The following is an 18,709-nucleotide window of genomic DNA, read 5'->3' on the forward strand; positions in this document are numbered from 1 at the left end:
AAAATTTCCTAGGCTGGGCTCAAGTTTGTAATCTTCCTGCCTCAGCCTTTTGAGTAATTGGGATTGTTAGCATGCAACAATGCACTTCGTAAAAATTGAACTTTATAAAGTCCATGTTATTGATATTTTTTCAGTCAGTTGGTATTTGGTATGGTGAGTTAAAGGACTGGGGAAGTAGCTCAGTATTAGAAAGTTTGTACAGCATGTGTGAGGCCCTGCATTCAATCCCTTGTACCAGAAACAAATATATACCACCATTACTAAATCTAAGATTATGTAGATTTTCTTATTTCTTTCAGGATTTCTTTTAGTTTTACCACATTTTAGTTATGGACTAATATGAGTTAATTTTTGTAGGAGTTTCTGTTTTTGTCTACATTCATTTCACTCAACATGGTTTGAATAACTTGTTCAATCACCATTTCTTAAAAAACAAGGATACTGGGTTTCATTTTAGTTTGAATTTCCAAAATCATGGCCTTGAGTAATTTAGATACAGTATTGAATTTCATCCATTCCTCAGGAATGTCAGGGGTTGCCCATACACCACTGAATTGAAGCATTCTGTGCTGGGTCCTAATGATCACCAGAGGGTATGTGCCACCTTCCCCGATATGGCAGTGTCATAATACTGTTATGGTGGAATGATAATGCTAACATGTTGTCCATGTGCAGCCTCTAATGCTAATGTATTATACATAGTAGCCTTTCATGCTATTGTGTCCACATGTGGCCTCTGATACAAATATAGTATCCATAGAGTGGACTTGAACACTAATGCAACAGCTTCCATATTAATATAATGTCCACGTCATGGCCTCTAATACTAAAATAATAATCACAATATTGTCGGAGACCAGCTCCAACAGGGGGTCTCAGGAGACAAACGGATGGTGAGGAGTCTGCGAAAGAGGGGTGGAGAAACAACACAGACACCAAAGTGCAGGTGTTGATCCAATCTTTACTTGTGAAGTTGATCATATATACTTTTCATTTTGGCAGGCTCACAGTACTTTGTGGTTACAAAACAGGAATCATTATTCAAAGAAACAAAATATTACCTAGCTATAATCAGAATAGAAGAATGTATCTTGGCTTATGCATAAGCAAACATTTGTACTTTCAGTTCGCATTTTGCTTTGAGTTGTTTCTGCTTAGTTAACTTTTAATAATAGTTACAAATGTCCCAAACTATTGGCCTATACCTTGACTATTCTTTTCTTGACTTACTGACTGGAACTGGTGCCATGGTTATGGCAAGTGGTTGACTTGTTATTAATTTTAATCAAACAAGAGTAAGAGCACAAACCATTGTGCACAGGAACAAGAACAAGTTGCCCAGTACTAAGCACTAATCTGTCTTCTTAACGTTAATTTTTCTTCTCTAGATTTTAATTTAATTTCTCAAAAACTTCCTTGACAGGAATACAGGGAGTTATTCATTAGACATTAACAATTTACACTCCACAGCTGAATCATTGCATTTAGAGAAAACAGATCTATTCTTTAGAAGTAGTTGCAGTAATTGGGAAAGTCATGTTTTTTTCCTTCATACTTAATGGTCATATGAGAAGTCACAACTATACTTATTAAAGGAATACAAAAACAAATCAGCCCATTCCCAGAAACATACTGCGCTCCTCCAGAGAATGGACGCCTTGCACCATCCACCTCAGTAGGGCCTTGCCATTGCCTGAGTCAGGGGAGGGGCGCAGCACATATGGCATCAAAAACTAATATAATAGCTGCCCTGTGGTCTCTAATCCAAATATAATATACATACTATAACATCTAAAACAAAATAGTATCTCCCTATGATCTTTAATGCTAATATGATATCCATAGTGTAGCACCTAAGGCTAATATAATAGCTGCCCTGTATCCTTTCATGTTCTTATGGTATCCATAGCTATTGTGGTTTATATATGAGTTGTCCTTTAAAAAACTCATATGTGAGTCAATGAGAGAAAATTTAGTTGTGTAATGACTAGATCCTAAGAGCATTAACCTACATCAGTGAAACCTAATGAAAGCACTAACCTAATTATCCACTGATAGGGATTAAGTGGGTGGTAACTGTAGGATATAAAGATAAAGATTCGGGCATAAAGATAAAGATTATGATGGATCAAAACATGAGATGATGGCCTCTATTTAGCTAAAATATGCAAACATATGTTGAATAACCAGAACAGTGAATTTCTGAGGTTAGGTAGTGGCACAGCTCTCTGCAACACCAAACAAGCTAATCAATCAATAGAATCCAAGCTCAGGATTCATTTGCAACCTGAGGAAAGAGATGAAATTAAAATTGGGATGGGGGTATGAAGATGTAGCATAATGTCCTCTAAGCTAATCAGAGGTGGGTCACAGGGGCCCTAATGATAGCTACCTCCAGGTTCTCCCCTAGATGTGGTTCTGTGGGGATCCTGGAGTTGCCTCCATGTTTGTCTGTTGTTCCCAGGAAGCTCCTATTGACAAAGATGCAGGCCTGGATTGTTGTGCTTGCATTTTTCTGAGTTTACCACCACATATAGAACTTTTTAATCTCTTTCCATAGGCAGCAACTGCATACTGAGCCTGAGTTTATAAACTGCATATACAGGTGTTTCTATTCAGAATTCACTTTTCCCTCTGTGAGGTGTGCAAAGGTAAAGGCAGTCCAGGGTCCAGACCAGACTAGAGACCTGAGGGAGCTCAGAGACACCAGGGCCTCATGGCATGGATTCATAGCAGTTATGCTATTTGTTCACCCATTGAAGCACATCCTGATTGCTTAAGGTATTGGGGCATTGTGAATAGAACTACTATATGTAATGGCTTGCTGTTATCTAGATATACAGTTTTGAGGCAGTTGTCTATATTTTTAGGACCATGTGTTGACACCATGTCTAACTTTGGGGAAAATGGCCATTTTTTTGATAGTGATGAGCTGTTGTGTGCTCTACCAGAAATGCACAAGAGTCCTGTGGCTGCTCATCATCCTCATGGTTGATACTACACTTTAGTAAAGACCTTAGCAGCTTAATAGTTGTGCGGTGCACCTTGAGGTTTGTGCTTTCCTCATGACAGGTGATACTAAGAGTCATTTATATGCTTCTTTGCCATCTTGTATCTTTCTTGTGCATTGTCTGTTCATTATGTTGTATTATTGTTGAGTGTCTTACTATATTTTGTATACAAGTTTGTTTTAGACATATACCTTCCAAAGATTCTCCCGGTCTTTGACATGTCTTTTTATTTCCTTAATATGATTTTTTTTTTTTTTACAGAGCAGTTTAATACAGTCCACATTATCAGGTTTTTCTTTCATGGATTTGTTGTTGTTATTGTTTGTTTGTTTGGTAGCAGGGATTGAACCCAGAGGTGCTTAACCACTGAGCAGCATCCCCAGCTTTCATGGATTTTTTTTTTGGGGGGGTGCATTTAGAACCTCATAATGAAACATGTGGTCATGTACATCTTCTAGAGTTTTTCAGTTTCCCATTTTAAATGCAAGTCTAGAGAGTATTTTGATAGGTTCTGGCGTCCATATGTGTGGCTTCTTGAAGTGTGTCCTTTTGCAGTCAGTGTTGTCTAGTCTATTTTAAAAACAGCTTGTTGGGAATTTCTGGAATGCAGTGAATCTTCAGTTCAGGTTTGAGATAATTTCATCTCAATTATATTGAGACCTGAACAAATTTTATCTACACTTATTTATATTTCATTTGATTTCTTTCTAAACATTTCAAGATTTTCTGAAAGAATGATTGTACTTTAATGATTGTACTTACATGAAAGTACTTCAAATTTGGGGTGTCTATTTTAAATATTAATGTTTTAAAATTTTTCTTATTCCAGTATATAAATTTCACTGTTTCCTCTACATGATTGCTGAAATCCATGAGATTTTGTCTATGGGCCATGTATTTTGCTGCTTGCTATCTCCATGCATTCTGATCAAGACATAGGATGGTAGGCTCTATTTCTTTTTTATTTCCAAAATCATGACCTGGAATAGTCAGAACTATGAATTTTAGAGCTTCACTGTGCCTAGCACAAGGGGGTGCAGCTCTGAACAGTGAACACCCAGCATCCTGCACTGTCTACAGTGGCCAGCAGGGGGCACTCAGAACAACTTTCTCTGATCAACTGCTTTTGGGGGCTGTGTTCTGTGCCCTAATCAAACTTTCTTCTCCTGGGGACCCACCTGAGAGATGCCACATCTAGGGACTCCTAGGGGCTGTATCTAAGGTGTAGACCAGTGTTTTTTTTTTTTTTTTTTTTTTTTTTAATCCTGGGGACACACCTAGAAAGATACCATGGCATGGGGATGCCTGGTGGATATATCTATGGTGAGGACCAGAGCTTCCTTCTCCTTGGCACCTACCCATGGAGACTCCACTGTGGATTCAGCATGACTGAGGTCCATGTGAGGAAAACATGAGGAAGAAGCTTCCTGTGCACTGCCTGGTGTGCTGAGAAGTAAGTTCTGCCATGTTCTTTATTTTCTCAGATAATATTTTAACAGAACTTATTTTACAACAGTATTTCTTTTTTTAATATTTATTTTTTAGTTTTCGGTGGCACAACATCTTTATTTATTTTTATGTGGTGCTGAGGATCAAACCCAGCACCCCGCACATGCCAGGCGAGTGCGCTACCACTTGAGCCACATCCCCAGCCCCACAACAACAACAGTATTTCTTACAGAGACTTTGGCTGCTCATTATCATGGTATGTCAATGTATTTTGTGTGACTTGAGTGTCTAAGGACACAAATGCCCCCTCAAGATGGTGCAGGGAGGGCCCAGTGCCTGGAATCTCACTGGGGCCTGAGGGTAAGGGCTCATGAAAATGTAGCAAGAAGCCCTCAGGAGCCTCTAGGGTGAGAGATGTAAAGATTACAATGGATTGCACAACCCCGAATCCTGGTAACTGTAGTATCCTCATTGCAGTTACCAGAGCCTTCTGCAGTGAGGGCAGCATGGGTCAAATGACAAACTGTACTACCCATAATTCTTGGGGACCTGCAGCTTGCAGAGAGATCTGTGCACAGAGGGCTGTACTGACAAAGAATTAAACTATGTTATCAATTACTTTTGGGTGCCTGCTCTGCCCAGGAACTTCTGGGGTGAGAATTGCAAGGGCAGAATGCCAGACTCCAATGCTCAGAACCTCTGGGATGCCTACATACCCTGTAACCCTGTAAGTCCCAGGGGTTTCTTTGGTGATGGTTGTATTGGTAGAACACATTACCTAGAATCTCCAGGGTACAAGGGAAAGCATGGAGTCTTCAGCTTCTGTGATCCTCAGCAGGACTGTGCAGGCAAATCCTAGATTGCATTATCCAGAACCCTCAGGGACTGCAGCTCACAGAATCCTCTGTGGTGAGTGAGCAAACCATTGAACTGCATTACCCACAATCCTAAGGGGGAATTTGAGTTTCAGAATTTTCTGCAGTGAGTAGGAAAAACACAGGACTATATTACCCACAAATCTCGGTGCCAGAAGCTCTCAGGATCCTCTGTTGTGAGGACTGTTTGACTGAGAGCTTAACTGCAGTATCCAGAATCCTTGGTTGGGTGTGTTGCCCAGGTGAGTATGCAGCCTGCAACTCCCAAAGGCCAACCAAGTGAGAGCTGTGCATTATTGTAGGTCAGACTATACTACCTACAATTTCTGGGGACACACTGGTGAGTGTGCTACCTGCAATTCCAGGAGGCTTCCACAGTGAGGTCTTCAGTACCAAGGCAAGCATGTGGCCTTCAGTTCTCATGGCCCTTGCAGTAAGAGCCTGCCAGCAAAACATTGGATTACCTTATCCAGAATCCTCAGGGGCAATTGCAGTTCCCAGGATCTGCTATAGTGAGGGCTGCAGGGTAGGGAGCTGACCTACACTACCTAGAATTCTTGGAGGTGCCTGGTGTCCATGTGGCCTGGAACTCTCAGAGGCTTCCACAGTGAGGGCTATGGAGGCAGAAGGCAAGACTATGCTTCCCAGAATCCCTGGAGGCCTACAACTCCCAGACACCTACCTTTTGAGTATTGCCAGGGCAAGCTTTGTATTGCACTACACAGATTCCCAGGGGTTTCTAGGAAGGCTTATGCTATACAGATCCCAGAGCTTTGATAGTGAAGTCCACTTAAGTAGGATGGACTGCACAACCCAGAATAATCAATGGCCCACAGCTCTCAGAGACCTCTGTGGTCAGGACTGATTGAGTAGAACTGACTACAATACTCAGATTTCCTGGGGGCTCTGAGCTCTAAGTAGTCACTGTACAGTTAAACAGCACAAGGCTATAATACCCATGATCCTTGGGGGCTTGCAGCTCCCAGAATCCACTGTAGTGATGGTTGCATTGGCAGAACACCAGACTACACTGTCCAGAATCCCTAGGGTTGCCTGAGTGACTGTGTAGCCTGCAATTTCTAGAGACCTCTGCGGGGGGCGGGTGGTGGGCTATATTGTAGAAGACTACATTACACTGCCCAGAATCCTGGGTGGGTGTATGAGGGTGAATGTGCTACTTGAAGCCCCCATAGGCTTCTGGAGTGGGGGCTGAATGGGCAGAATGCCAGACTATGCTGTTCAGAATCACTAGGGGTGCCTGAGTAGCCTGCAGGTTACAGAGACCTCTGCAACTGGGCGGCATTGTAGAATACAAAACTGCACTACCCAGAATCCTGGGGCTATGAGGGTAAATGTGCTACTTGCAGCCCCTAGGCTTCTGGGGTGAGGGCTGCATGAGTAGAACACCAGAGTCCACTGTCAGCGTCCTCCAGGGTGCCTGGGTCAGCACATGGCACACAGCTTCCATGGTCCTGAAGGGCAAAGACTGTGTTGGCAGAGCCCCAGATTACACTGTCTAGAATCCCTGAGAACCCTGAATCTGTTTAGCCTGCAGCTCCCAGAGGCATCTATGGTGAGAGCTGGACAGGCAGGACAGACTGAATGACCTAGAATGCTCTCAGAGCCTACTGGGAATTTGGCCTGAGCTCAGACCCTCCTACAGTGATCATCCTGGGCTGGGAATTAACAGATTTTTTTAAAATTCCTGATTCTAAAATGGGGCAGACCCTGGCTAAGTCATTCTGTCTCAAAGACTACATGTCCCAGAAGCCTTTATGGTGGTCTCTGCCCTTGGGTGCCTAAGTGAGGGTCTAGACTCCCCGTGGAAGACTCCCTCTGTGCCTCTGCCCACCTGGCTTAGGCTGCTGCAGCCCTTGGCCTGGTGGAGTGCAGGGAGGGGTCTCCTGGACTCCATTTCTCTTCTCCTGAGATTTCACTCCTCATGGTGCCACAGCCAGACCTACTTACAGCAGTGGCAACAGATTTTATTCAGTAACTGCTGAGGGTGGAAGAAAGTGCTGACATTCACCAGGGAGCCAGGAGAGGCCCCGCCTTTTAGCCATGAGCAGCTGGTGCACGTGCACGTGGCCAAAGGGGCGTGGTCAAGAAGGGGCATGGCCTCGCCACCATCTTTAATGCTGCCTCCCTGAGAGTGAGGAGAGCTGGCTTCCCCCTCACAACCAATCCGGGAGAGCCCCAGCTCACTGGAGTGTTAGGTCACTCCACAAAGAGGGGCAGAGCTCCCTTCTCAGAGCAGATTGTGAGAGAGACCCAGGTTGGGGACCTTCGTGGGTCATGCCTCCAGGGACTCCCGGAGCTCCCTTTTCCTTAGAGCAGCCTCAGCGGACTTTTGGCTTAGAGACTTTGTGAGTCATGGCGCTAGGAATGCCTGGGGTTCCTTTGTCTTCAGATCAGCCTGAGGGGGACGCTTGTCTTGGGGACCCTCATGTGGCATGTTTCTAGGGTTTCCAGGGTTTCCTGAGGGAGATGCCAGGGTTGGGGACCCTCACAGGTCATGTCTCTAAGTAGGCCCAGGGTTCCCTTCTCCTCAAAGCGGTCTGGAGGAGATGCCAGTGTGGGGACTCTCTTGGGTCACGTCTCTAGGGATGCCCGGGGTTCCCTTCTCTTCAGAGTGGCTGAGGAAGACTCCTGGTGTGAGGAGTCTCATGGGTCGTGTCTCTCAGGATGCCTGGGGTTCCATTCTCCTCAGAGCAGCCTGAGGGAAGTGCCTGGTGTGGGGCAGCCCTATTTTGTATTATAGAGACAGGGTTTCACTGAGTTGCTTCATGCCTTGTTTTTGCTGAGGCTGGTTTTGAACTCAAGATCCTTCTGCCTCAGCCTTCTGAACTGCTTAGGTTTAAATATATTACTTCTAACAAAGCCAGAATTTATTAAAAATACATCCCCTGTATTTTTAACAATGAACCACATTTTTATTCTTTAATCTTTGCTTAGTTTTGTTTAAAAATTTTTTTTTTAGTTATAGAAGGGCACAATACATTTAATTTATTTATTTATATGTGGTGCTGAGGATCAAACCCAGTGCCTCACACATGCTAGGCAGGCACTCTACCACCGAGCTACCACAGCCACACATTTTTCTTTTGGTGGAGAGTTTAATTAGCAAGAAGCCACCCCTCCAGGACCCACTTGCTAAGGCTTCCCCCTCCAGACCCTGCCTCTTCTCCAGACCCCACCCATATTCTTCACCCCTGCCTTGCCTCCTGAACCACCTTCCCCCTCCTTCCTACCCTGCCTCTCCTCTATGTCTTACTCATGTTCTAGGGCCTGTCCCTCTGTCAGGTCCCACCCATCTGCCAAGCTCTGCCCCCTTGTGACTCATTCTCCCCCTCCTTCAGAACCTGTCTCTCCTCAGATCTTTCCCTTCTTCCTGTCCTGCTCCTCCTGCAGACCTCACCTTCCTCTCTCTCTCTTTTTAAAAAATTTTTGTTTTGCACATGGACACAATGCCTTTATTTTGTTTATTTATTTTTATGTGGTGCTAAGGTTTGAACCCAGTGCCTCACACATGCTAGGCAAGTGCTCTATCATGGAGCCATAACCCCAGCCCAACCCTCCTCCTGTTTAAGACCCTGCCTCTTCTCCAGACCCCACCCATCTTCCAGGCCACCTCCTCCTCCTGACCTTCCCTCCCCCTCCTCCAGACTCTGCCCCTGCTAGTCTAGGATGAGCAGCTCCCTGGCTGCTGTGCTGATTGGCAGTATATTTGTAATGGTGCACAAATAACGTCCGTTGTATAAACACTGACATCCTGCATTGGATGAATTATCTTGACTGTATCAGAATTCAATATACCATAGAATAACTTTAGAAAAATCACCTTTCTCTCTTTTTATTTTCTCTATAGATCACGAACATTTGAAATAAAGTCAGAATTTGCTAAAGGGCAGATGACAGTCAGCCTTGAGCCCTGATAATCCCAGGATCCCTTCCAGTGGGAGAACTCTAAGTACCAGTCCAAGGTTCTGTATGCTAATTGATTCATTTTCTTATTTTAGAGTTATTTTGTAATGTAATTCCCCATGGCCTCCAGGTCTCCAGTCCTGTGCAGTAGGTTTTTCCAATTCAATTTTTGATTAATATTCTTTCAGTTTTCTACAGAATTTTTAAAATATTGTTTTAGTTGTCAGTGGATCTTTTTATTTTATTTATTTATATGTGGTGCTGAGGATTGAACTCAGGGCCTAACACCTGCCAGACAAATGCTAGCCCTTTATAGAATTTTTAATTCTGTGAACTTCTATTTTTTTATAAGGAATATTTTAAAAATAACTTTTAGCTTACTTTGTTTTTGATTGAGAGAATTGGCTTGTTTGAGAGAATTGTCTTGTTTGGAAGTGCTCATAATCAAATGATTTTAATTAATTTCCACTTATTAAGGTATCTTTAGAGACTGGATGTGCAGCTCAGTGGCAGAGCACTTGCCTGGCATGTGAGAGGCCATGGAGTCCATCGCAGCACCACACACACAGAAGATGTCTTTGACAGGACTCAAGCATGAGAGGTATGCTTTAAAAGATCATGTATTGGGCTGGGGTTGTGGCTCAGTAGTAGAGCACTCACCTACCACATGGGAGGACCTGGGTTCAATCCTCGGCACCACATAAAAATAAGTAAATAAAACAAAGGTATTGTGTCCAACTACAACTAAAAATAAAGATTTTTTAAAAAAGGTCATATATTTCCACATACATATATATACCACAGTGCCTCTTCCAAATTCATATGAAATTATTCTAAGAAAATTTCAAATCAATTTTAAAAGAGAAGAGGGATGATGATATTTTTAATGTCAACTATTGATATTTCATGATATTTAAAACCACTATAGATGAAATGTTCTGAGATGAAAATCATTACAAAATGTAAGAGACAAGTCAGTAGATGTTTTTTTGTAATTCAGATATATTTACTAAAAATAAGCTTTTTTTAAAAAAAGATATTTTTTCTTTTTCTTTAAAATTTAGAAAGCATTTCCATATGTCCTATTAAAGTTTCTTCATCCATCAGAAAGTTCTCTTATTTCTTGCATACAAAGGGATGGGCCTTCTAATGAGCATGATACTTTATGTTGTCAGGAATTCTTTTTTTTTTTTTTAATTAATTTTTATTGTAGGTTGTTCAAAACATTACATAGTTCTTGATATATCATATTTCACACTTTGATTCAAGTGGGATATGAGCTCCCATTTTTACCCCATATACAGATTGCAGAATCACATCAGTTGCAGAACCATTGATTTACATATTGCCATTCTGGTGTCTGTTGTATTCTGCTGCCTTTCCTATCCTCTACTATCCCCGTTGTCAGGAATTCTTGTGGGAGAACTCTTTAAGTGTTTTGCCTCTGTTCAAAATATTATTTAAAAATGTATCAATTTGCTTTTGATTTCAGAAATTTGACTTTCTTTGGAAATTATGTATTTATTAGTATTTAGGGTTATTTCATGTGGGAAATGCCATGATTACATTTTATCCTAATGTTATCCTAATGTTGTGTTAATAATTTCCTAAGCTAGATTATGTTCATTTTTCTTATCAACAGTCAATAAAGCCTTTTTTGTTGTTTTGATGGTATTCTTAATGCGAACATGCTTTATGATGTGACACCACCGTTCATGATGGTCTAGGTATGCAATACATTATAAGGAGAGTATTTTGATTCTGAGAGTTTCAGGTGTTTTAGGTCCAACATGTTTCCTTAAGAGGAATGATTATTCATTTTCTATTTGATTACACAAATAAGACACAAATTCTTTTTTTTTCCTTTTGTGGTTCTGGGGGTTGGTCCTAGGGCCTCCAGCATGCTAGGAAATCCTTCTACCACTGAGGTACATCTTCAGCCCCATAGATCCTTTAGTTCTCATGAGCTTCATGATGAGCTAGAGACAATAAAATTACTTAGAATTTCAACTAGATTTAGACTCCTGCAAGAGTTTGGGCATCCATAGCTCCTTGTGATTTCTAAAAGGTAGAGTGTTTTCCCACAACACAGCAGCATCTATTATCACTCCTGGACTGAGTTGACACCTCTGTTTCTCTTGGCTCACCACTTCCTGCAGAGGTCTTGGAGGAGATGATTATTTCTTTGACTATTTGTCCCAGTGACAAATATTTGATTATATTGCTGCTAAAAGGTCTGCATAGAAATAAAATAGAGACAAGGATTCTTTGGGATAAGTCGTTCAGTCACAGTGAGTCAATTTGTATTAGGACAATTTTTTTTTTTTTTAAATAAAGTCACTCTTTAGAGAAAGTTAAACCATGAGTTGAAATAAAATCTATAAAATGTCATTTTTTCCCCTGCAGTGATCACGTTTTAAGAAGGAAAACCTAGAACCTAGTGACAGCATAAAAATATAAGTTAACATATGTTATTACTTCAACATGAAGTGTTTAAAAGAGGCACATACTTTGAATTTTTTAAAAGTTTTTTTAAGTTGTAGCTGGACACAATGCCTTCATTTTCATTTATTTATTTTCATGTGGTGCTGAGCCTCAAACCTAACACCTCACACATGCTAGGTGAGTGCTTTTCCACTGAGCTACAACCACAGCCCATATACTTTGAATTTAATATTAGTTTGAACTATTTGATTTTGTGTTATAAATGTTCATAATAAAATACAGCTAAGAGTGTCAGTTACTAGTAATTAACTATATGAATAATTAAATAAGTAGGTGTTTGAGAAAATATAACCATGTCTTAAGGTTTTACTTTAGAATAGTTTAATCTTTTTTGGGGGATGGTACTGGGGATTGAATCCATGGGCGCTAACCCTAATCCTTTGGCCTTCAATATTAATATTTACCCACACTATTGCATCAAAAAGTGATATAATAACTGCCCTGTGGACTTTAATACTAGTATAAAGTCAATACTATAAAATGTAAGTGATTATAAATGCTGCCTTGTGACTTTAAATACTTACATGATATCCAACTTTTATAAAATTGATAAAATAGCTTCCCTGTGGCAATTAATACTAATGTAATATCCTTATTCTAGAATCTAAAGCTAATATTGTAGCAGGAAAGTGACATTTAACATCAATGTGGTATCAATACTATAGCATGACAAAACTAATGTAATAGATTCCCCATGGAATTTAATACTAATATAATATCCTAATACACCATGTAAAATAAATATGATAGCTCTACTATAGCCTTTAATACTGATGTTATGTTCATTCTATAGTATTTTATACTAATATATTAGCTGTCATGTGGACTTCATACCAACATGATATCCATATTGTAGCATCTAATGCTAAGATAATAATATCTTCCCTGTGACGTTTAATATTTACCCATACTATTGATATTATAATGTAATATCCAGACTATAGCATCTAAGACTAATATACTATCTGCCCAGTGAATTCCAGTAATAATAAAATCTCAACAGAGAAGCACATAAACTTAATATAAGAGCTGTTTTGTGTCTTTTCATGATCATATGATATCTATAATATGCAATCTAAAAGTTACAGTAGCTGAATTTGTTTTTTAATATTAATGTAATATGTATACCATAGCATCCTAAAGTACTATACCAGCTGCCCTGCGGTGTTTAATACTTATATAATTTCTGTACTATAGCACATAAATCAAATATAATATCTGAATTTTGGTCTTTACTACTAATATCCATATTATAGCATCTACAATTAATAAAATAGATGCCCTGTGGCCTATAAATGTCATATAATATCCATACTGTAGCATTAATACTAATATAATAGCTGCCCTGTAGCCTTTGACTTTAATATAATATCAATACTTTGGCCTCTGAAACTAACAGAATAGCTGTCCTATAGTATTTTAATACTAATTTTATCCATATGTAGCATCATTATAGTCTCCATGTAGCCTTTTATTCTAATATTCATATTGTAGATTCTAAAATGAATAAAATGGCTTCCTTTTGGCCTTCAAGAGTAATATGATATGAACCATGGTACCTAGAAAATATTATAATAGCTTCCCTGTGGTCTTTAATACTAATGATATCCATGCTATAGTACCTAAGACTAATAGGTGCCTGTTGTGTTTAATATTAAAGATGTCCATACTATACCTTCCAAAAACTAATATAATAGCTGCTCTGTGACCTGTAATATTAACATAATTTCATACTGTAACATCTAAAACTGACATAATAGCTGCCTGGTAGCCTTTAATATTGAGATAAAAACTGTGGCCTCTGAAATTAACATAATAGTTGTCAAGTGATGTTTTAATACTGATAGTGCGTACATACTATAGCACCAAAACTGATAATATAGCAGCCTTGTAGAATTTCTTAGTAATATAATAATTATAACAGAGTATAAAACTTTAATATTAATAAAATATCTATACTGTTGATCTAAATCTGATGAAATGGCTGCCTGTAATCTATAATAGCCATATAATATCCATACCAAAACTTCTAAAACTAGAATAATAGTGCCCTGTGGCCTTTAATGCTAATAGGTATTCATACTACAGTATTTAAAGCTGATACAATAGCTGAATTGTGGTCTTCCATATCAATTCAATGTCAATATTATAGCATATTGAACTAATTTAGTAGCTTCCCTATGACATTTATATGCCAATATAATATCTAACCTGTTCACTTTAATACTAACATGATATTTGTACTGTAGCCTCTGAAACTGATATAATAGCTAATTTATCATCTAAAACTAATATAGTAGCTGCCCTGTAACTTTAAAACTATTATAATTTTATAGTATAGCATCAAAATTAATATAATAGCTTCCCATTGGCTTTTATATTAATATGATATCTGTGCTACAGTATATCCAATACTAATAAAATAGTGGCACTGTGGCTTTAAATACCAATATGATAATCATGCTACTGCAACTCAAGATAACATAATAGATGATTTGTGTCCTTTAATCTTACTATAATATCCATATAATAGCATATATTACATAATAGATGATTTCTGGCTTTAAATATTAATATTATATCCATAATATAGCATCTTAAATTAATATTACATATGTCCTGTGTCCTTAGGACAAATATTATATCCATACTGTTGGATTTAAAACTAGTATAATAGATACCTTGTGGACTTTAATATTAATATGCTATCCATACTGTAGCTCCTAAACTTAATATAGTAGCTGCCTTGGCCGTTTAATATGATGTAATATGATAAACATATTGTGCTCTTTAAAATTAAAGTAATAACTACTCTGTGCCCTTTAGTGCTAATATGATATTTATAATATACCATGTAAAACTAATGTAATAACTTCCTTGTGTCCTTTAATATTGATAGTATAGCATCCAAAATTAATATGATAGCTGCCCTCTAGACTTTAATATCATAATATTCATACTGTGACCTCTAAATTTAATACAACAGCTGTCTTGTGGCCTTTATTACTAGTTTGTTATTCATACTATAGCATGGAGAACTGATTAAATAACTCTTCTGTGGCCTTCAGTATTAATATGATTTCCATATTATAGCAAAAAAACTGATATTGGAGGTCTTTATTACTAATAGATGCAAACTATAATATCTAAAACAAGTAAGTAGCTGTGCAATAGAATTTAATACTAAGTGACATCCATGCTAAAGCATGTTAAACTAATAGCTCTCCTGTAGTTTTGATAATAATATTATAGCCTCCAAAACTGATGTAATAGATGTCCTGTGGCCTTTAATATTAATATTACATCATTCCTATAACCTGTGAAGCCAATTTAATAAGTTTTCTTATGAAATTTAATATTCATTTAATATCCATATTATAAATCTAAAACTGATAAATAGGTGCTCCACATAAAACTGGTAAATAGGTCCTATAGTATTAATATGATACTGTATCACCTGAAACTAATATAATATCAGCTTTGTGGCCATTAACTAATATGATATTTATAGGATAGTATTAAAATCAATATACTGCCATGTTGACTTTAATGCTAACATGATATGCTTACTTGAGTATCTACTAGTACATAATTACTGACCTGGAGTGTTTAATTCTAATATGATATTCATATTGGAACATCTGAAACTGAGGCAATAGTTTCCCTGTGGCCTTTGATATTTATATGATATCCATCCTATAGTATTCAAAGCTAATATAATATAATAGCTGCCCTGTGGCTTTTAATATTAATATAATATCCATACTGCAGCATTTAAAATATAGATGCACTGTGGCCTTCATACCAAATAATTAGTTTGGATATGCTCATGTGAGACAATGTAAGGAAGTTTAAAGGTGAAATGATGGGTTATGAGAGCCTTAACCCAAATTAGTAATCCCCTGACAGAAATTAACTGAGTGGTAACTGCAGGCTGATAGTGTGTAGCTGGAGGAGGTGGGTCATTGGGGCTGTGCCTTTGGGGTACATATTTGGTGAGCTGCGCCTGATCTCTGCTTTCTGATCACCACTTTCCTTCACCACACTCTTCTGACCCACCTTAAGCCCCAAGGAATGGAGTTGGCCATCTATTGGCTAGATCTCTGAAACTGTGAGCCCCTAAATAAACTTTTTCTCCTTTAAAATTGTTCTCATCAGATCCTTTGGTCAAAGCAGTGAAAAAGATGTTTGAAACAATAACATACATGTCATAGATCTAAAACAAATACAATAGTTGCCCTGATGCCTTTAATACTAATATGATATTAAGAGTGTAACATCTAAAACTGATATATAATAGCTTCCCTGTGACATTTAATGTTAATACAATATTCATGCCATAATATACAAAACTAACATTATAGCCTCCCTATATCCTTTTATACTAAAGTAATATCCATACTATAGCATTTCAAGCTAATATAATATCTTCCCTGTGGCCCATAAAGCTAATGTAATACATACTATTGCATCTAAAATTGATATAATAGCTGCTCTATATCCTTTAATATCAATAGACATCCTTATTATAGCATCTTAACTTGATATAATAGTTGCTCTTTGGCCTTAATATTTATATGATACCCATAATAGCATCGAAAACTGATAAAATATTAGCCCTGTGGCTCTTATAAGTAATATGATACCCAAATTATATCTCCTAAAACTAATATAATAGCTAGACTGTGGTATTTAATATTAATATTTTATCCACATTATGCCCTCTGAAACTAGTAAAATAGCCCCCTTGTCATTTAAGTAAAATATCCATATGATAGCAATAAACCCTATAAAATAGCATATCCATATGATAGCATATAAAGTTAACATAATAGCTGACCTCTGGCATTTAATAGTAATCTGTTGGGCTGGGGATGTGGCTCAAGCAGTAATGCGCTCACCTGGTATGCTTGATATGGAACTACAGATCTTGTTTGCCCAGCTGGATTTTGGTCTTGTTTTGGTCCCATCTCTTCTTTCTATGCCCCTATTTATCACTTGTAGAATGGAAATGTTTAATCTATGCCATGATATATTGGATTATGTAGCTTGCTTTGATTTTTATGGGGTCTCACACTGACTTTTCCTTAAGTTTCAGAAGAGGTTTTGGACTTTGACTTTTGGGGAATAATGGAACTGTTAAGAACATGTGGACTCCTGGATATGAACTCAATGTATTTTGCATCATGAGAGATGGACATGAACTTTTGGGGGGCCAAGGGCACAATGTTATGGTTTAGATATGAAGTGTTACTCTAAAGCTCATGTGTGAGAAAAGGCAAGAAAGATTTAAAGGTGAAATTATTTGGTTATGAGAGCCTTAACCTAGTGAGTGCATTAATCCACTGATAGTATTTAACTGGGTGGTAACTGTAGTAAGGTAGTGTGTAGCTGGAGAAGGTGGGTCACTGGGGGCATTTCTTTGGAGTGTATATTTGTCTCTGGTGAGTAGAACTCTGTATCTGCTTCCTCTTTGCCATGTCTTGATTTGCTTCCTACCTCTGTACCATTTGGGCAAGAGCCATGGAGTTGGTCTTCTATGGACTGAGACCTGGAAAATATGTGTCAAATAAAATTTTCATTCTCTAAAAATTGTTCTTGTCAGGAATTTTAGACACAATGGCAAAAAAGCTTTCTAAAACAATATTATTTAGAAATAATAGTGGCCCTTTGGCCTCTTATATCAATAATATAGCATCTAAAATTAATAGTTACCCTGTGGTGTTTAATCATATTATGATATAAATAGTATAGCATCCAAAACTAAGATAATACCTTCAGTGGCTTTTAATACTACTATGATATCCATAATATTGCAACTAAAACTAATATTATAGCTTACCTGTGGCCTTTAATATTAATGTAATATCAATAATGTGGTCACAGGGTAGCTATTATATTAGCTTTATAGATAACTGTATGGATATTAATATTAAATGTAAGGAAAATAAAAAGGGAGAGAGAAGATGCAGAGTCAGAATGACAGAATCACAGAATGGTCAAGCTGCCAGCTTTATTTATAACAATAGGTTGCATTTGGTCATTGGCATCAGCAATATACTATTGTTTATTGTGTCATTTGGAAGGTTATAGGGTTAGCAACGTTATGCAGCTTATTCCTCAGTTACATTCTACAGTTACAATATGCAATGTTAGAAGCTTTGTGTAGCTATCAAGAAAGTTTATTGTTTACAGTTACTGTTAGGTGGGCAGGTTCAGGAGCATGGGATCTTGGTGAAACATTTTTATTGTATAACAAGAGTGTTTCTTTATTCCCAGGAGCTGTGTGCCTGCGATCAAGATCAAAGCCGATAAGACTCTAGCACAAAGCCTTCTAATGCAGGGCATTGCTACAGCAGGTAGGCATCCCGTGTCTTTGCACAGAAGTTTTCCTAGCATCCAGGCATTCCTCGTCTTGGCACAGAAACTTCCTAGCCACCAAGCATGCCACATTCATGAAGCCATCAGAGATTCCAGTCCCAAACACAGAACCCTTGTGGGCCAAAGGGAAGCTTTAAGGCCAAAGGAAAGCTGTTATATTAGTTTTACATGCTATAATGTGGATATAATATTAGTTTTAAAACTGAAGACCTGCCTGTGACCTTTTAATACAAACATGTCATCCATACTATGAAATTGTAATGGATATAATAGCTCCCCTGTGAACTTTATAACTAATATGATATCCATATTATGGCATCAAAAACTGACATAGTAGCTGAAATGTGTAATTTAGTATTATATCCATACTGTGGACCTAAAACTAATAGCATACCTTTCCTGTGGCCTTTCATATTAATACAATGTCCATATTATAGCACCTAAAACTAATATAATAGCTGTCCTGTGGCTTTTAGTACTCATATGATATCCATATTATAACATTTGCCAAGGTCCCTTAATATTAATATGATATTGATAAACTAGCACCTAAAACTAATAAAA

General features: G+C 38.1%; 1 long non-coding RNA gene across 1 annotated transcript; it reads left to right on the forward strand.

Annotated features, from left to right (window-relative positions):
* The first annotated feature begins 7,561 nt into the window (after positions 1–7,561).
* On the forward strand, positions 7,562–18,346 carry LOC143405159 (uncharacterized). The gene is made up of 4 exons (XR_013091985.2): positions 7,562–7,701; positions 9,204–9,318; positions 9,737–9,860; positions 18,044–18,346. It is a non-coding gene; the product is annotated as an uncharacterized LOC143405159 (long non-coding RNA).
* The last annotated feature ends 363 nt before the right edge of the window (positions 18,347–18,709 follow it).

Source organism: Callospermophilus lateralis, chromosome 7 (genome assembly GCF_048772815.1).
Source record: "Callospermophilus lateralis isolate mCalLat2 chromosome 7, mCalLat2.hap1, whole genome shotgun sequence".
Lineage (NCBI taxonomy): Eukaryota > Metazoa > Chordata > Mammalia > Rodentia > Sciuridae > Callospermophilus > Callospermophilus lateralis.